At 44.1% G+C, this 15,875-nt stretch overlaps 1 long non-coding RNA gene across 1 annotated transcript in view; it reads left to right on the top strand.

Annotated features, from left to right (window-relative positions):
* LOC146046284 (uncharacterized) overlaps positions 1-12,875 on the top strand; it is an 86,593-nt gene extending 73,718 nt beyond the window's left edge. The window contains exon 4 of the long non-coding RNA XR_014465833.1: positions 12,804-12,875. This is a non-coding gene — a long non-coding RNA (uncharacterized LOC146046284). The remainder of the gene's footprint in view (positions 1-12,803) is intronic.
* The last annotated feature ends 3,000 nt before the right edge of the window (positions 12,876-15,875 follow it).

Genomic DNA, 15,875 nt, shown 5'->3' with positions numbered 1-15,875 from the left:
GACCGGAATGGCGGCTGCAGGGCTGTCTCCGTTATTTTCTCTGAGGTGTAATGGCTGTGATTGGTCCGTCGGTCCGACGGACCAATCACAGCCTTGGGGGCAGGTGGGGTGAGGTGGGGTGACCACCAGTGACCCCTTTACACCCGGTGGTGATTGGTGCTGTACTTAACAGCACCAATCACCACCGATCCCTGTGTTACCGAGCGCCGTTATTCGCCGGTACACAGAAAACGCTGCAATTGGCTGTTCACATTTGAACAGCCAATCGCAGCGATCGCCGATGGGGGGGGCATCGCTGCCCCCCCTGGGCAATGAGGGAAGATGTCTGCTGTCAGGGACAGCAGCCATCTCCCCTCTGTCACCGCGTCTATAGATGCGGTGACACTTTAAATGCATGACGTACATTTATGCCATGCGTCGGGAAGTACATCCCGACCATGACGTAAATGTACGTCAAATGTCGGGAAGGGGTTAAAGTATCTTTATTGAGCAACTTTGAGTTTGGGGCAATAAGAGTGCACCCCACCCGAGTTTCTTTCTCTTTTTGTTTTCCTTGTTAAACTTATAATAAACTCGGGGGTGCACCACTGACCATTACAATAATCAGGCCAAGGCCAGTGGCAGAAGCTTGTTTGTAATGCCAACCGTAGAAGTTATTCTTCAATTCTAGTCAGTTATATCCCCAATCCACTATCTCTATTTCCTAATCATTCTAAAATTATTTAACCCCACCTAGTGCAGACTTCCCTCATCCACCCTCTCCTTTTGCTTATACTAGAAAACACAGACCAAGTGGCGCTTAATAATACACCAAAAGAAAAAAATAATTATTATTTAATATCACAATAGACATATATGAACAACACGCAACCTCCCGTGGGTTAAGTCAATATATATATATATATATATATATATATATATATATATATATATATATAATCACAGTATGATACAAATTGTTAGCTGAATGTTAGCAATATTAATGAATTAAAATGCCAAGGTGCCAATGTACTTGCACAGAGCCGTGTAGCTCACAAGGGTTATATTTGCATTTCTTCCTATCCATCACTTTACCATAAAATGTGAAGAATGGAGAGCAAAGAGATGTCCAGTATGTCACTAGTCCAGGCAGCTGACACCGCTGATGGTGCAATAGGGCTTGTTCCCCTATGCTTTCAGCTGATTGATACAGATGATCCTATGTCAGATAGTCTGCATGCTCAAAAGGTCATACCGGCTGTTAGGCTGGGGTAGCCCATAGATGGAACATTCTATGGGCTGGAGATCGGCCTGCGTGGCTGTGATTAGGGATGCCAATCTTGGGACATTTTTTCAATCCCGTGACTGAGAAATGCTCAATCCTGGCATTCCTGGGATCCCAGAATTGGCATCCCTAATAAAAAAAAACACCCCCCCCCCTTCTGGGGGTCCGGGCATGAGTGGGCAGTTGGCAGCAGCAGCGCAGGTGGGCAGCAGCAGAGTGGGCAGTGCAGCTGCTAGATGCGGTCAGGAGCAGGGATGCGACGGTGAGGCTTATTTAGCGTGACCTCGACGGATAGCATCACAGGGGGTGCGCAGGTGCTACCGGCATTAGACTGCGCATGCGCAGTCTAATCCCGAAATCCCAAGACTGGATACTCCAATCCTGGGATTGAAATCCTGAAAAATTTTGGGGCCAAATCCCAGGATTGGCCACCCTATCTGTGATGAATGATGCTCACAAGCAGGTGAGCCAGTGCTGATACAACTGTGTCGTGTAGTTGGAATTTCAAGGCACATTGAGCCAACAATTTGAATCATATTGTGATATAGGGTGACATTCTATGGGATGAGATAATCTGACTTTTGCGAATTTTTTCGCAAAAACTGCCGTTTTCGCACTTTTTCCCTAATTCGCATATTTAATGAGATGCGAAAAACGGCAAAAAGTGCGGTTTTGCCGCAAAAGTGCACTTTTTCAAAGTGCAATTTTTAGTTTTCGCCAGAACTCGCATCCATATGTTTTTACATTGAAAAGTATACAATTTGCATATTTAATGAGATGCGAATTAGAAAAATGTGTCTAAAATTCGCAAAAAAATCAGACTAGGTTCTGATATGCGAAATGGCCAGAACCCTGCACAGATCATTGAGATCTGTGTATGGCCCTGTGGTAAAAAATGTTGAAAAGTGTTTTTTTTTTTAAATGGCGTGGGGTCCCCCCTCCTGAGCATAATCAGCCCCGGGCTCATTGAGCCGGGGCTGGTTCCAAAAATACGGGGGACAAAAAGCATAGGGGTCCCCCGTATTTCTGAAACCAGCCCCGGACTCTTGGACCGGTCCTGGTTCCAAAAATACAGGGGACAAAAAATCTGGGGGTCTCCCATATTTTGAAACCAGCACCGGGCTCCAACAGCCCTCGGTGTCATGCCACAGCCGGGGGACACTTTTTACAGTATATAAGGTCCCCCGGCCGAAACATGAGCAGCGTGGCTGATCAGCCTTGGACGGGGTACCTGGAGGAGTGGGGATCCCCCCATAAAGGGGTCCCCCCAGGCATCACCTGTCCAGGGCTGAAGCCCGGGGCTGTCACCGGCATCCGTGGCCAGTGGACGCCGGCCTGATAGGGTTAAATCTTCCATACATAACATTGCTTGATACAGGAGAACTACAAGTGCCAGCAGACCTCCCCCGCATGCTGGGACTTGGAGAACCACAAGTCCCAGCATGCGGGGCATTAATGGGCCCGCTGGGACTTGTAGTCCACCTGTAAAAAGAATGTTAAAAAAACACACACACACAGAGAAGTAAAACTTTATTACACACACACACATCTCACTTTTACACCAATATACTCACCAATCCAGGTCCAGCGCTGTCCTCTTCACAGCCGGCTCCCCCCGCACTGACAGCGGGGAGAACCGACTATCTCCGATGCTGCTAACAGCTTCTGTTGCGCTGTCCCAGCGCTACAGAGGCTGAGAGCGTCTTTGGTATATGCGTCTCCATGGAGACGCATAGCTCAGCCAATCAGGGCTGAGCTATGCGTCTCCATGGAGACGCATCGGCCAATCACGCTCTCAGCCTCTGTAGCAGGCGTGCATAATGCGACAAAACGTTGTTATACTGCATCGGATCTCATGAGATCCAGACTCTATATAAGTCCTGGTCATCGGCGCCATCTTGATTCCCGCACTTGATTGCAGACAGCACAGACGTATCCCGTGCTGTGTGCTACATGGGGGCTATAATGGAGGCTGGGAGGAAATAAAAAGGGGCTTCTACAATGGGGGACACATATACTACTATGGTGGACAACTGCTAAGGGGGGAACTACTATAGGGGAAACTTACATGGGGGACATAGAATACCCCATAGTAGTCCCCCCCCTTAGCAGTTGTCTAGCACATTGATCGCAGCGAAAACCAAATCCCCTTGCGGTCTACCCTGGAGAAGACCTCTGGTGGGTTAGACTCTGCGCCTCTATACTGGGTATCAGATTTAAAGATTCACTAGCACAAAGTAAAGAACATTAGCAAGATGTCTAGAATTGGTGCATTTAAAATGTGCAGATATCTTGGTTTAAATTACATCGCTGAGAGAATTAGATGTAAAAGTAATTGTAGTAAAAGGATCCATTAACTGTTCCACCACTTACAGTTATACAGTATATTTATTCATCTAATCTGTTATTGGAGAAACTACTGTATATGTTGGCAATGCAACAATAGAACATTTTACCAAATAGTATACACTGGTGATGTAGAAAAATTACATAATATATTAAATGTTGATTCACCTCCGTTATATAGAAAAGTAAAAGATAAAAAATAGTGATTATTGTAATGATCCTTTTCTTTTCGCACCTTATCACTTTTATGTAAAGTACTTGTATATGTCAATGCTTTTGCTTCAAGAAATTTTTTTTTTGATTATTCCTTTTTAAAGGAGTTTCTAAAAGGCTACGCTGGATTTTAGAGGTTTCATGCAAAAGTTTTTATGGTATATTTGCTGTTTTCTTGAACAACTATTATGTAAACATAAAAATTACTGCGCATATACACTACTACACCAATCTCCCTTTTTCTCTATTACCTTGTGTGATGAATTGACTCTTTTGTATTATATTTATATTATATTTATATGGCCAACTGTTATGTAAAGTTAAACAAAGTCAAACAAAGCTTTTTTCCAAATCTTTACATTCACAAGGCCACCGTCCTTGTGTCAACTTTGATTCTGCCTTTCTCTTTCATAGTCCAAAATCTAAAATATACTGTTAGGTAAATTGGCTCCCAACAAAATTAACCTTAGAATGTCCGTGTGTGCGTGTACATGTGGTAGGGAATATAGATTGTAAGCTCCACGGGGGCAGGGACTGATGTGACTGTTCAACTATTCTCTCTGTAAAGTGCAGCGAGAATATGCACGCGCTATATAAGTAACTGGTAATAATAAAGGTACTTATGTAGTATCTGGGCTGCCGATTTCTAAATCGGGTCGGATCGGGAGATCGCATCGCATCGCATGCGACCATGCGATTCGATGCGATGCGATGCGATGACCCGATTTTTCCATAGGAATCAATGTTAAAATGGACTGAGTCCATTTTAACATGGAATTCAATGGGAAAAATGGGTCCTTTTCATACCCCTACTATCCAAGTGGGCATGGAGTTGGATATAAACCTGTGGCGAGCGTAGCGAGCCACCGAGCCCGAAGCGTGGCGAGCGAAGCGAGCCCCGCGAGGGGACGAATACCGTCCCCTCGCGGGGCTCGCTTCGCTCGCCACGCTTCGGGCTCGGTGGCTCGCTACGCTCGCCACAGGTTTATATCCAACTCCATGCCCACTTGGATAGTAGGGGTATGAAAAGGACCCATTTTTCCATAGGAATCATTTTAACATTGATTCCTATGGAAAAATCGGGTCATCGCATCCGATATCGGATGCGATGCGATGCGATGCGATGCGATATCGCATCGCATCGCATCTGATTGTATGCCTTAACTTAAGGCATACAATCAAAAAATCGGCAGCCCAGATACTACATAAGTACCATAATAAATAATTAATAAATATTTTGGTCACTACCAGCTTCAAAATATTTTAAACAACAATATATTTTCATTCCTGAATCAACCAAAATGATTATGAATTCTCTATTAACCCAACAAATCCATAGTCTTCTATCTGAACCCATTCGCCTATCCCAATTAGTCCTCATCTTAATCAATACTAAATGCCAGTGATCTTGCTGTCTACCCACTCCACATGCACTGCTATGTTCTGCAACTTCTTACAGTGGCGTGCCATATTCCACATAATTAATTTTATTTAAATGAATCTCATTGTATAATAATATCAACAGCATGTCATAAATCGCACTCTTACTTTATTTCCAAATCATAAGGTTGCACACTGAATTTGGATCCAGTTAGAGCGATCGGTATTTGTGATAAATCATGCCATGTCAGCACCCGGAATATTGCTGGGTGCTTACGTCAGGTGGTGGCGGGGCAGAGCCACGGTGGAGCAGGGGAGGAGGAGGAGGCAGCACTGATGCTGCTGCCTCCTCCAAAGCAGTGGATGGTGTCATGATTGGATGCCATCTTGTCATGAACGACCGCCATTTTTACGCCAGAAGGAGCGTAATTGTACCACGCCATTCTGCCCTAATTGTAAATGTAATGGAGAAAGTGACCTGCCTTTGCCCTGGATGGTTGGGAGGACTGGGGGGTGAAGCAGGAAGGCAGATGGGATCTCTTTCCTTTGAAGTCCATGCTCTGTTTACAATACTGTTTCTGATATGGTGTGCAATCTACTCATCCTGTATTTTTATGTGGGTAAAAAGGTTATTCCAACAACCCTTGCTCATCTGTTTGAAACCTCAACAGGAAAGCAAAGGTTATCTCCTCCCCCCCTGCATCTATAAATCTTGTATTGAAGTCCAGGGTCTCTGGCAAATGTCTTCCCAGACCAGAGAGATGTCAGGAAAGCAATTCCCTTATAACTCTAGAAGGACACCTTATTTGAGATAAGAATTAGGAGGCCCAGGGGGGTGATTGAATGGCTACATTGCTCATCTTCAAAAGGGAAGTCAATTAGCCAGCCCCTGGTTATATCCTAGGAAACCCCTGGACAGGGAAATTCCTGAGGTGGGGGCTGTGATTGTGTGTGTTTTGAAAATCTTAAAAGTGTGTGTCTCACAAGACATTTTGTTCATTTTCCTTGGGATGATACGGGTCCGATACCTGTCTCTGAAATGATCCAGTATCCGGAGAGATTTCCACTCCAAACCCCGCTTCATGCTGTGTGTCCTTGAAGTGGTTTGTTTCTTTATTCCCATTTTGTTTTATTTTGAAACTGTTTTTACGTTTGACTTACCTATTAATCATTTTACTTGTAACTTATGTTTTCTGTAATATACTGTAAGCCTTGTAGTGTTTTCACTTAATTAAAAAGTCATAATTAGTTCTGGTATCTGCTGTTTTCCAGCCCAAGCCTCTGACGAATTGCCAGAGCGCTACCCTGTAACTCATAATTTGGTGTGTCGGCAGAATCAAAGCTGTCGCGGACTAAGTCCAAAAGTTTACTTTGATTGGTGGCAAGCGGAATCGTGGTGAAATACGCACACGCTTGGGGTACTCAGTAGAAGTGTCACGTGGCCGCGATTCTCAGATTGTCGTATCTGGGGAATCGCCGACTAGGGTCGTGACAAACTGGTGGCCAGCGGTGGGGATATTTCAAAAAGCAATTTTTGTTTTTTATTTGGATAACTTAAGTGAATACATTTCACCAGATACCAAAACTCAAGGCTTATGTAGTAGTGTAAGTCACTGTAAAAGCATTTTCTGTTCCCCATCCCTGTTTTATTATTTTGGAGAAGTAACTGCAGCAGAATGGCAGCTACTTATAAGGAGGCACAGATTAAGTGGAGATTGACCTGTGACTCTATGGAGGAAGATACAGAGCATCACGATGGTGGACTTGTGCGTGAGAGTTCACCAGCCAGGGCTACTGAGGTAGCAGGAGGTGGACTTCGTACTGAACTTTTACTTTCTGCGGAAATTAATAGTGTGAAGTTGGATCGTGATGTGGTCTCTGGTATCAACCGAGTGGAGCCTGCCAAGGGGCAGACCAGGGAACAGATGATCCAAGTCCTCAGAGATGCGGACCAGCAGGTAGCTGGGGGGAATCAAGCGGATTCCAGGTCTGAGGTTGGGAATCATTCTGGTTCCAGAACAGAGGAAGAGGAGAAGCGGACAATGAAGATTGCAGGCCCCACAAACCGTGGATTGGATGCCTCCAATTACTGCTCTGCCTTGGATCTGTATATGCAAGAGGCTCTGAAGTATGTGAAAGAGCCAGATAATGCCGTGGTGCTGAAACTGATAATGCAGTTTAATAAAAGGGAGTCCACTGCTGCAAAGGAAGCAGCAGATCGCAAGCTTCAGCTGGAACTAGCTAAGCTCAGCTGGCAGCCTGTGACAGTAGATGCAAATTTCAATGGACTGCGTCACAAGGATTTCCCTGTCTTTGAAACACACAGGGAGAGCAAAGTAAATGCCGGCTTGGTTGTGGATAACCAGCTGGACCTGGACTTTACTCAGGGGTCTGGCATTTCTGCTAGTACCAGGGAGACTGGAGGGTGCATGGCAGTCACAGAGGCTGCGGAGTACCAATCCCCTATGGTACCGGAGGAGTCCAGTGGGTATATTGACCCAGAGGATGATGATGATGTGTTTACCCTAATGAGCACAGAGGAACTAACGGAAGAATGCCAGCTGCAAGGTATCTCCTGCCACCACCATACTCGTGGGGAGATGATCACGCAGCTCACCCAGGCAAGGGACGATGAGTGCAATGCCTTTAGCCAGTATCGTGCAGCATTTCGTGTCTGGGGTCCCTCTGCATCTCCTGAGGTGCTGCTGAGAGAGCTGGGAGAATGTTACCAATTCGCGCAGCAGGAGGTCGCTGCTTGGAGAAAACTGGATACCCCATTTTGGAGAGATCAGTGCCGCCGGGTAGATGCGGAGTGGCATCGCCTAGAACAGCTGCTGTTACCAGCTCTGGAAGCAAAGCCCCAGTTTAAACTGCTGGGAGAAGCAGAAGCTGAGGATGTCAGCAGCTTGCTCTCACCAGGAATGCCCTACCAGGACAAGGTAACTCTGCCTACTACAGTCGTCATGGAACCTGCTCCGGAGACCTCACATCACAAGGCCCAGTTTAAACTGCTGGAAGATGTGAGCAGCATGTTCCCACCCGTTGCTCCAGATTTGTTGCCGGAAGAGGCTGGCTGCATAGTGAAAGTATGCGAGGAAGGGACAATGTTGGAAAGAGGAATGGGACTTTCTGACTGTATGCACACAAATGTGTGTGGGACTACTGATGTGGGACTTTTATTCACTCCACACATATCTGTGAATGTTTTCCCCACTGTCGCTAACCCTTCTGAACCATATGATGCATCTCAGGTAGTATGTAACCATGCTGAACATTGCAATGTTGTGATTTCTTGTGAAACTCCTGGGATGATCTGTGATAGTGCCGTACCTTCTGTAGAGGTAGGGGAGGGCGAGTTAGAGACAGGTATAGTGGGTAATCCTTGCCAGTTTGTGGGGTTAAACGAATGCCCTAATCTAGTTGGGAATGAGACACCCTCACTCACCAATGGTAGGAGTGCTGCTGGTGACGTCATTCAGGTTGCTGTGCTAGAAGTTAACCCTGTTCTTCCAGTGATGTCTGGTTGTGATATGGGGCCAGGGGACGCTAACTGCACAAATGGGACCGATCTGAGTTGGTTGCAGGCAGCGCATGTACCTGCCAATCAGTTAATGGTGACAACAGGCTCAGATAACCCCATTCCTGCTCAGAGACAATGGGATCCAGATATAGTGGTTTTGCCATGGTTCAATTGTAAGCCAGCAGGATGGGTCCCATGTGTTGTGGAAGATGCACAGGCTAATTTTCAGGTATTGCAGGATGTCTCCCCAGGTTATGAGATTGATGTTACTGTTGATAATGTGATGTCTTGTGCTACTGTGGGAAATGTGGTACCAGGTATAATCAGTGACCTGGTGGGTCCTGGGTGCACTGCAGAACTGTCAGATAGGGAGAGAGTGTCCCTTACTGCAGCTTCCCCCACAGACCCCCCTTCTTCTTCTTGTCAGGACACAGTCACACAGCAGGAGGTCCCTGCACACCCTGAGGGCTCAATAGAAAGTGGATCTTTCAAAACTGAATTGATAACGAGTCTCAGGGCTGCAGCAGCAGCTGAGGAGTCAGATGGCTCCCAGGGTACTCCCAGGCTGTACTGGGAGAATGGTTGTTTGCATAGAGAGTATGGAGTCCACAACACTCCACCAGGGCAAGTTACGGAACGTCACCTGGTCATACCCCAAAGGTATAGGGAGGGTCTGCTTAAGGTAGCTCATGAAATTCCCCTCTCTGGACACCTTACGGTTAAAAAGACCGGGGCTTGCCTGCCTAAGTTCCACTGGCCAGGTATGATGAAAGAGGTGGACTGGTACTGTCGGACCTGCCATACCTGTCAGATAGTGGGGAAGCCTGGGGATGTGGGCAAGGCCCCCCTCATTTCTTTCCCCGTGGTATCAGAACACTTTGAGAGGGTGGCTGTAGATATGGTAGGGCCCCTTGCAGTGCCCAGTAGCTCCAGAACAGAGTACATTTCAATAGGGGTAGATTACGCCACCCATTACCCAGAAGCGGTAGCCCTTTTATCCATTAGGGCCGACAAAGTGGTCGATGTCCTTGTCCCCACATTCTCCCGGGTATGGTTCCCCAGGGAGATATTGACGAACACAGGAACCCAGAAGGGGTCCCCTCCAATCACGGAGAGATTCCGTGACCAAACCGTCACGGAGGCTGCAAGCCTGCAAATGCCAGGTGAGCCGCCTCCCACTGTGGCTGCCCCATACCTGGGAAGTGTGAAAGATACACATGGGTATAGTGAGAGGGTTGCTTCAGTAATAGAGCCAGTGGCAAGTCGTGAAGCTGCTGTGTATAACCAGAAGGGTCTGAGGGCCCACGGAGCACAGATAAACTCAGCTCCATTAACCTCTGAAAGGCTGGAATTGGATGTTTCCAACACAGGGGACAATGACCTGTTGATTTCCCCCCCTGCAGAAACCTGCCCCCCTTCACAATTCCCACACACAAAGGCTTTGAGGGAGTGTACCTTCCCCCCAGTGAAAGGGAGGGGGAGTCAATCAGCTCAGGCAAGAGAGCAGGACAAGAGATTCTTGGAAGGTGACAGGATGACCTGTCCCATGGTATGTAGTGCTGAGGTAAACACAGGAAAGGCCATAGCCAATATGATTTGTATCATATTTATTGTTGTTAACCTCATGTCATGTCAAGGTACTTTACAACACCTGATAGCATTGTCCCACAGTCCTCTTAAGGCTGCCCAAGCCAAGCAGAGGCTCTGGAATGCCTACACCTCAGGGGAATGCCCGTGTGGGGTGTGGCAGAAGAGGTTGGTTCTGACCCCAGGATGGCAAACGGAACTGCCGGCTGCAGGTGAGAATCTATGCCCAGGAGTCCAACGCACAGCTGGGGTGGGCTGTGTCCTTGCCAGCAAGGATGGCACAAGGGGACACAGCTTCCACTGTATCAGTGTGCCCACAGATGGCTTGGGCAGGGACACCTGTTTGCCCGCAGCTTACTGTCTCCTGGAAGAGGAGCAAGAATCCGGTAGTTCGGAGACCCCGCCCATAGCGCTGGTCCTAACCTGGAAACTGCAGCAGTCTGTCGGGCAGGGCACTGACAAGTGTCAGGGCTCAGCATGGGATACTGTGGCCGGTTTGGCTACTGCTCCCATGCTGATCTTTAAAGGGGGAGGTGTCATGATTGGATGCCATCTTGTCATGAACGACCGCCATTTTTACGCCAGAAGGAGCGTAATTGTACCACGCCATTCTGCCCTAATTGTAAATGTAATGGAGAAAGTGACCTGCCTTTGCCCTGGATGGTTGGGAGGACTGGGGGGTGAAGCAGGAAGGCAGATGGGATCTCTTTCCTTTGAAGTCCATGCTCTGTTTACAATACTGTTTCTGATATGGTGTGCAATCTACTCATCCTGTATTTTTATGTGGGTAAAAAGGTTATTCCAACAACCCTTGCTCATCTGTTTGAAACCTCAACAGGAAAGCAAAGGTTATCTCCTCCCCCCCTGCATCTATAAATCTTGTATTGAAGTCCAGGGTCTCTGGCAAATGTCTTCCCAGACCAGAGAGATGTCAGGAAAGCAATTCCCTTATAACTCTAGAAGGACACCTTATTTGAGATAAGAATTAGGAGGCCCAGGGGGGTGATTGAATGGCTACATTGCTCATCTTCAAAAGGGAAGTCAATTAGCCAGCCCCTGGTTATATCCTAGGAAACCCCTGGACAGGGAAATTCCTGAGGTGGGGGCTGTGATTGTGTGTGTTTTGAAAATCTTAAAAGTGTGTGTCTCACAAGACATTTTGTTCATTTTCCTTGGGATGATACGGGTCCGATACCTGTCTCTGAAATGATCCAGTATCCGGAGAGATTTCCACTCCAAACCCCGCTTCATGCTGTGTGTCCTTGAAGTGGTTTGTTTCTTTATTCCCATTTTGTTTTATTTTGAAACTGTTTTTACGTTTGACTTACCTATTAATCATTTTACTTGTAACTTATGTTTTCTGTAATATACTGTAAGCCTTGTAGTGTTTTCACTTAATTAAAAAGTCATAATTAGTTCTGGTATCTGCTGTTTTCCAGCCCAAGCCTCTGACGAATTGCCAGAGCGCTACCCTGTAACTCATAATTTGGTGTGTCGGCAGAATCAAAGCTGTCGCGGACTAAGTCCAAAAGTTTACTTTGATTGGTGGCAAGCGGAATCGTGGTGAAATACGCACACGCTTGGGGTACTCAGTAGAAGTGTCACGTGGCCGCGATTCTCAGATTGTCGTATCTGGGGAATCGCCGACTAGGGTCGTGACAGATGGGATCCGGGGTTCCCATTCATACTGCCAAACCGCCTGGCTCCAACCCGCATAAAGAACTGCATTTACCCCGGGTCAGGTTGCCAGGTGGACTGGGCAAAAACACAGGGTCCACCCCGGGATATTTGTGCAGAGTGAAAGGGGTATTAGACGGCATAAATACATCGATAGACATGGCATAGGTCTTTGCCAAATATGCCTCTTTAGAATTCCCTGGCTGCACACACCAATGAAATACAGTATGCTGCAGTCTTCCATTATTATTATTTTTGTACTTTTTTAATTAAAGGCTGCATAGTCTGGAGTTCTTTGTAGAAAAACAATGGATGGTTCAGAAAGATTTGCAAATATCTTACCTAGTACTCTTAGCTCTCCTATGGTGTTCTATCCGTTCCAGGCATTCCTTATTTTTCCAAAAAGAATTCTATGTAGTATGCAAAAAATGGCGGCCTCACCTGGATCCTTCGATGAGCTGAAAATTCTAATTGTTAATCCAAAATTTATTTTCATGCATATCTTAACTCTTATTATATTTATAGATCCTGTGATCCTTGAGTCCAATTGGAGAAATAGGGCTATTAATAAATGATTATTATTATTATTACTATTATTATTATTATTATTATTATTATTATTATTATTATATTTTGGGATTTAGGGCCTTATTCTGGTTCACTTTCAGAGGAAAATTTCTTCTCAAATGGACAAAACCCTGTGCACTGCAGGGGTGCAGATAAACATGTGCAGAGAGAATTATTTTGAAAATGTTGATGCTGAATTGGAGACATGAAGTATGTTATTTATTCAATATTTTCTATTTTATTTTCAAGTTCTTGGAAATGAATGTTACCAGTCTGAACAGTATCCCGATCATTTTAGACACATGAGAGTAGAACCCCAACCACCTGGTACAGTATAATATATATAATATGCTCTCTGCTGCAGCAATGTGTATTATATTCTGCAAAATGTTTACCATACATTTTTAACACCCAGTCTATGTCAAATCTATGGTCATTTTATTTAATCATTTTCCTTTAATCAATTTCCTATTTTTAAATACAGTACATTTTTATTAAATTAAGCATAAATAATGATGAACATACATACAATATAACAATATTTCAAATAAAGAATCAAAAGCACAAAACTGTGTATTTGAACATGTATACTTTCTAAAATAAACATTATTATCCCTTTGAGTGCCAAAATCTATGTGAGAGATGTTCAAAATATCTGCTAAAAATGCCAGCGTCGCTCACATTTTTTATAGAAATTCAAATAAAAAAATGTTGTTTAAAAAAAAAAAAAAAAGATTTTATTTCCTATATAAGGTAAACATTACAGGTCATTATGATGAATAAAAAAGTTTGCTTGCCGATTTTTACACCTATTTTGACAAATTCACTTGGCACTCAGATATATATATATAGGACATAAGCAATCAGCCGGCCCCAGGGATACTCATCAACACTAATCAAAAGAAGACAACAATGTAGAGAGCTAGAGACTAAGGGGTAGATTTATTAAGCTTGGTAAAGTGATAATGTGGCTGGCACTTTATCACTGGCCAATCAGCTCCTAACTGTGAAGTTACAGGCTTTGTTTAAAAAATGACAGGTATGAGCTGATTGGCTGGTGATAAACTGACTGTCACCACACACAGACAGCAGCTCAGCCTCAGTTGGGGGACTGGCAGTGCAGAGCAGGTACTAGCAAGTGGGTGGCGGAAGTGGCATAGTTTTTTTTTTTCACTAATGAAGGACATAGCAACAAGACATTCACTGTTATTGTTGGACTTGCACAAGCTAATTGCCAATTCATTTTAACATGTGAGTGCACTTGGCTCAGGTGCTGCATGACAACTAGGCTGTAAAGTATGATTTTAGAGATGACATTGTGTGATGACATACCTGCCCGCCCTCTCCACCATACAAAGCGTCCGGAGGCCAATCTCAAGGAATACAGAGATTGAGAGTTCTTCATCCCAACATTGAAAAAATGGCCTCCCTACCTTTCACTCTACTTCTGCCCAGAGTTCTGTGTCCACAATGTCCCATTGGTTGGAAGGAGCAGAGGCAAACTTGCCCTCGGCACTGAGCATGACAGCACTCTGGCAGTTGGGTCCCTGGGACGAATAAGATATCCAAATAGCCTTAAAAACATAAGCAAAACGAACCAATAAACTATGGATATCCATTGATAATACAGTACAGATGGTGTAAAATGATCACATAGTGCAGACCTGCAGCCTCGAGCAGAATCTGCCGCAAGAAATCAGTGTAATCTAGCACATTATGGGGTATTAAATGATTTTTTCTAACTGTCAGAACATTTCTGACTGTCAGAACATCGTCCAATTCAACATTGGAAATTCAATCTTCTGTCTGTCAGAAATGGTACGACAGTCGTAACCCATGTGAATTGTCAAATCCATGTGTATTTTGTAGAAAATGGCAGTGGATTCGACAATCCAGCGGCCATTTTCAACTATGTACAGTAGATTCAAAATAGAGTCTGCAAGGGCAGCAATGTGGCTGAAAACAGTTGCATTGAATAATGTCAGAAATATCGGCACATATTAAATATGCCCTATGGGTGAGATTGATGCTTTGAAAGCCGCCCACCCTGCTCTCATCTGCTGGTAATACCAGCAGATGAGTGACAGTGGCCAGCATTGATGCGGGAGTGTGCATCAGCACTCACCGGTCATCGCCGGGCCATACACGCTGGGATATTTTGAGCTGAAAGCAGCTCACCTTTACAGATGAGTGGTGGGATGGATGCCTCTCCCTAGCTTCCTGCTATGGAAAGCCGTCCACCCCTATGAAAACTGCTTGGATCGGTGAAATTTGCTCAGTTAGTATGCACATAGCGATTTTCAGTCCAGCGATTTCCTGCATCATCGCTGTGCACATACTGGGTGAAAACGCCAAGTTAAGCATTCTAAATTGCCCCAGCAATAGCCACAGTACTCTAGACTTATGTACAGTATGTCATAGCCTTTCTCCAATTTAACTGTGGTTTGATAGATTTTCATTCTGATCATAATAACAACATCAGCATCTTATTATTATTAGTATTATTATCATCATCATAATTAATAATATTAAATAATAATAATACTTCTTAAAAACAATAAAAAAAAATTACTAGGCAACTGGTTTCTTGCGGTCTGACTTACTTCTAGTTTAATTTCTGCAAAAACATATAACGTACATGAACTCATCCTGAAATAAAAAAATAAAAAAACATTTTGACTTCCAAAAACTATTATTTTTGTCTGTATTTGTCCTGAACATTTAAAATATTTGCATTCCAAAGTAATACTATTTTATTTTCTTCCAGTTACAACCAATAATGAGAATGTCTGCAGCACCTGGGGGGACTCCTATATCAATACATTTGATGGATATATTTTCCAAAACAATGGAAATTGTACATACGTTTTTGTGAAACATTGTCATGCATTGAACGAAGACTTTAAAATATTTATTCGACGAAATATGATAGGGAATGAATCTTATATAGACTATATATTCATAAAGATGTTTTTCCTATCTATCGAAGCTAGTACAAAAGGTATTTTCCTCAATAAAATAGAGTAAGTATTTATTTAAAACATTGAGAATTTTTATCATAATTTCCTTCATTAAAATTAACTTGGTTTTATAATATATATATTTTTTAAATTATATTACTGAAATTTCTGCTATTGAAATAGTAGATGTACTTTACTTTTTTTTTTTTTTTTTACTATTCATAATGAGAGAATTGAACAGGTGAATATGACAACATCAGTAAACAGACATCAAACAGTTCTCAGTTTTTACATTGTGCAAAATAAAGTAAGAAAAATATATATAAAAACCGTAAGGCTAAAGACAGAGAATGGAAAATAA

The sequence above is a fragment of the Crinia signifera genome, chromosome 11 (genome assembly GCF_055691185.1).
Source record: "Crinia signifera chromosome 11, ASM5569118v1, whole genome shotgun sequence".
Lineage (NCBI taxonomy): Eukaryota > Metazoa > Chordata > Amphibia > Anura > Myobatrachidae > Crinia > Crinia signifera.
Note: the sequence above shows the minus strand (reverse complement) of the source record. Positions and strands in the feature narration are given on the sequence as shown.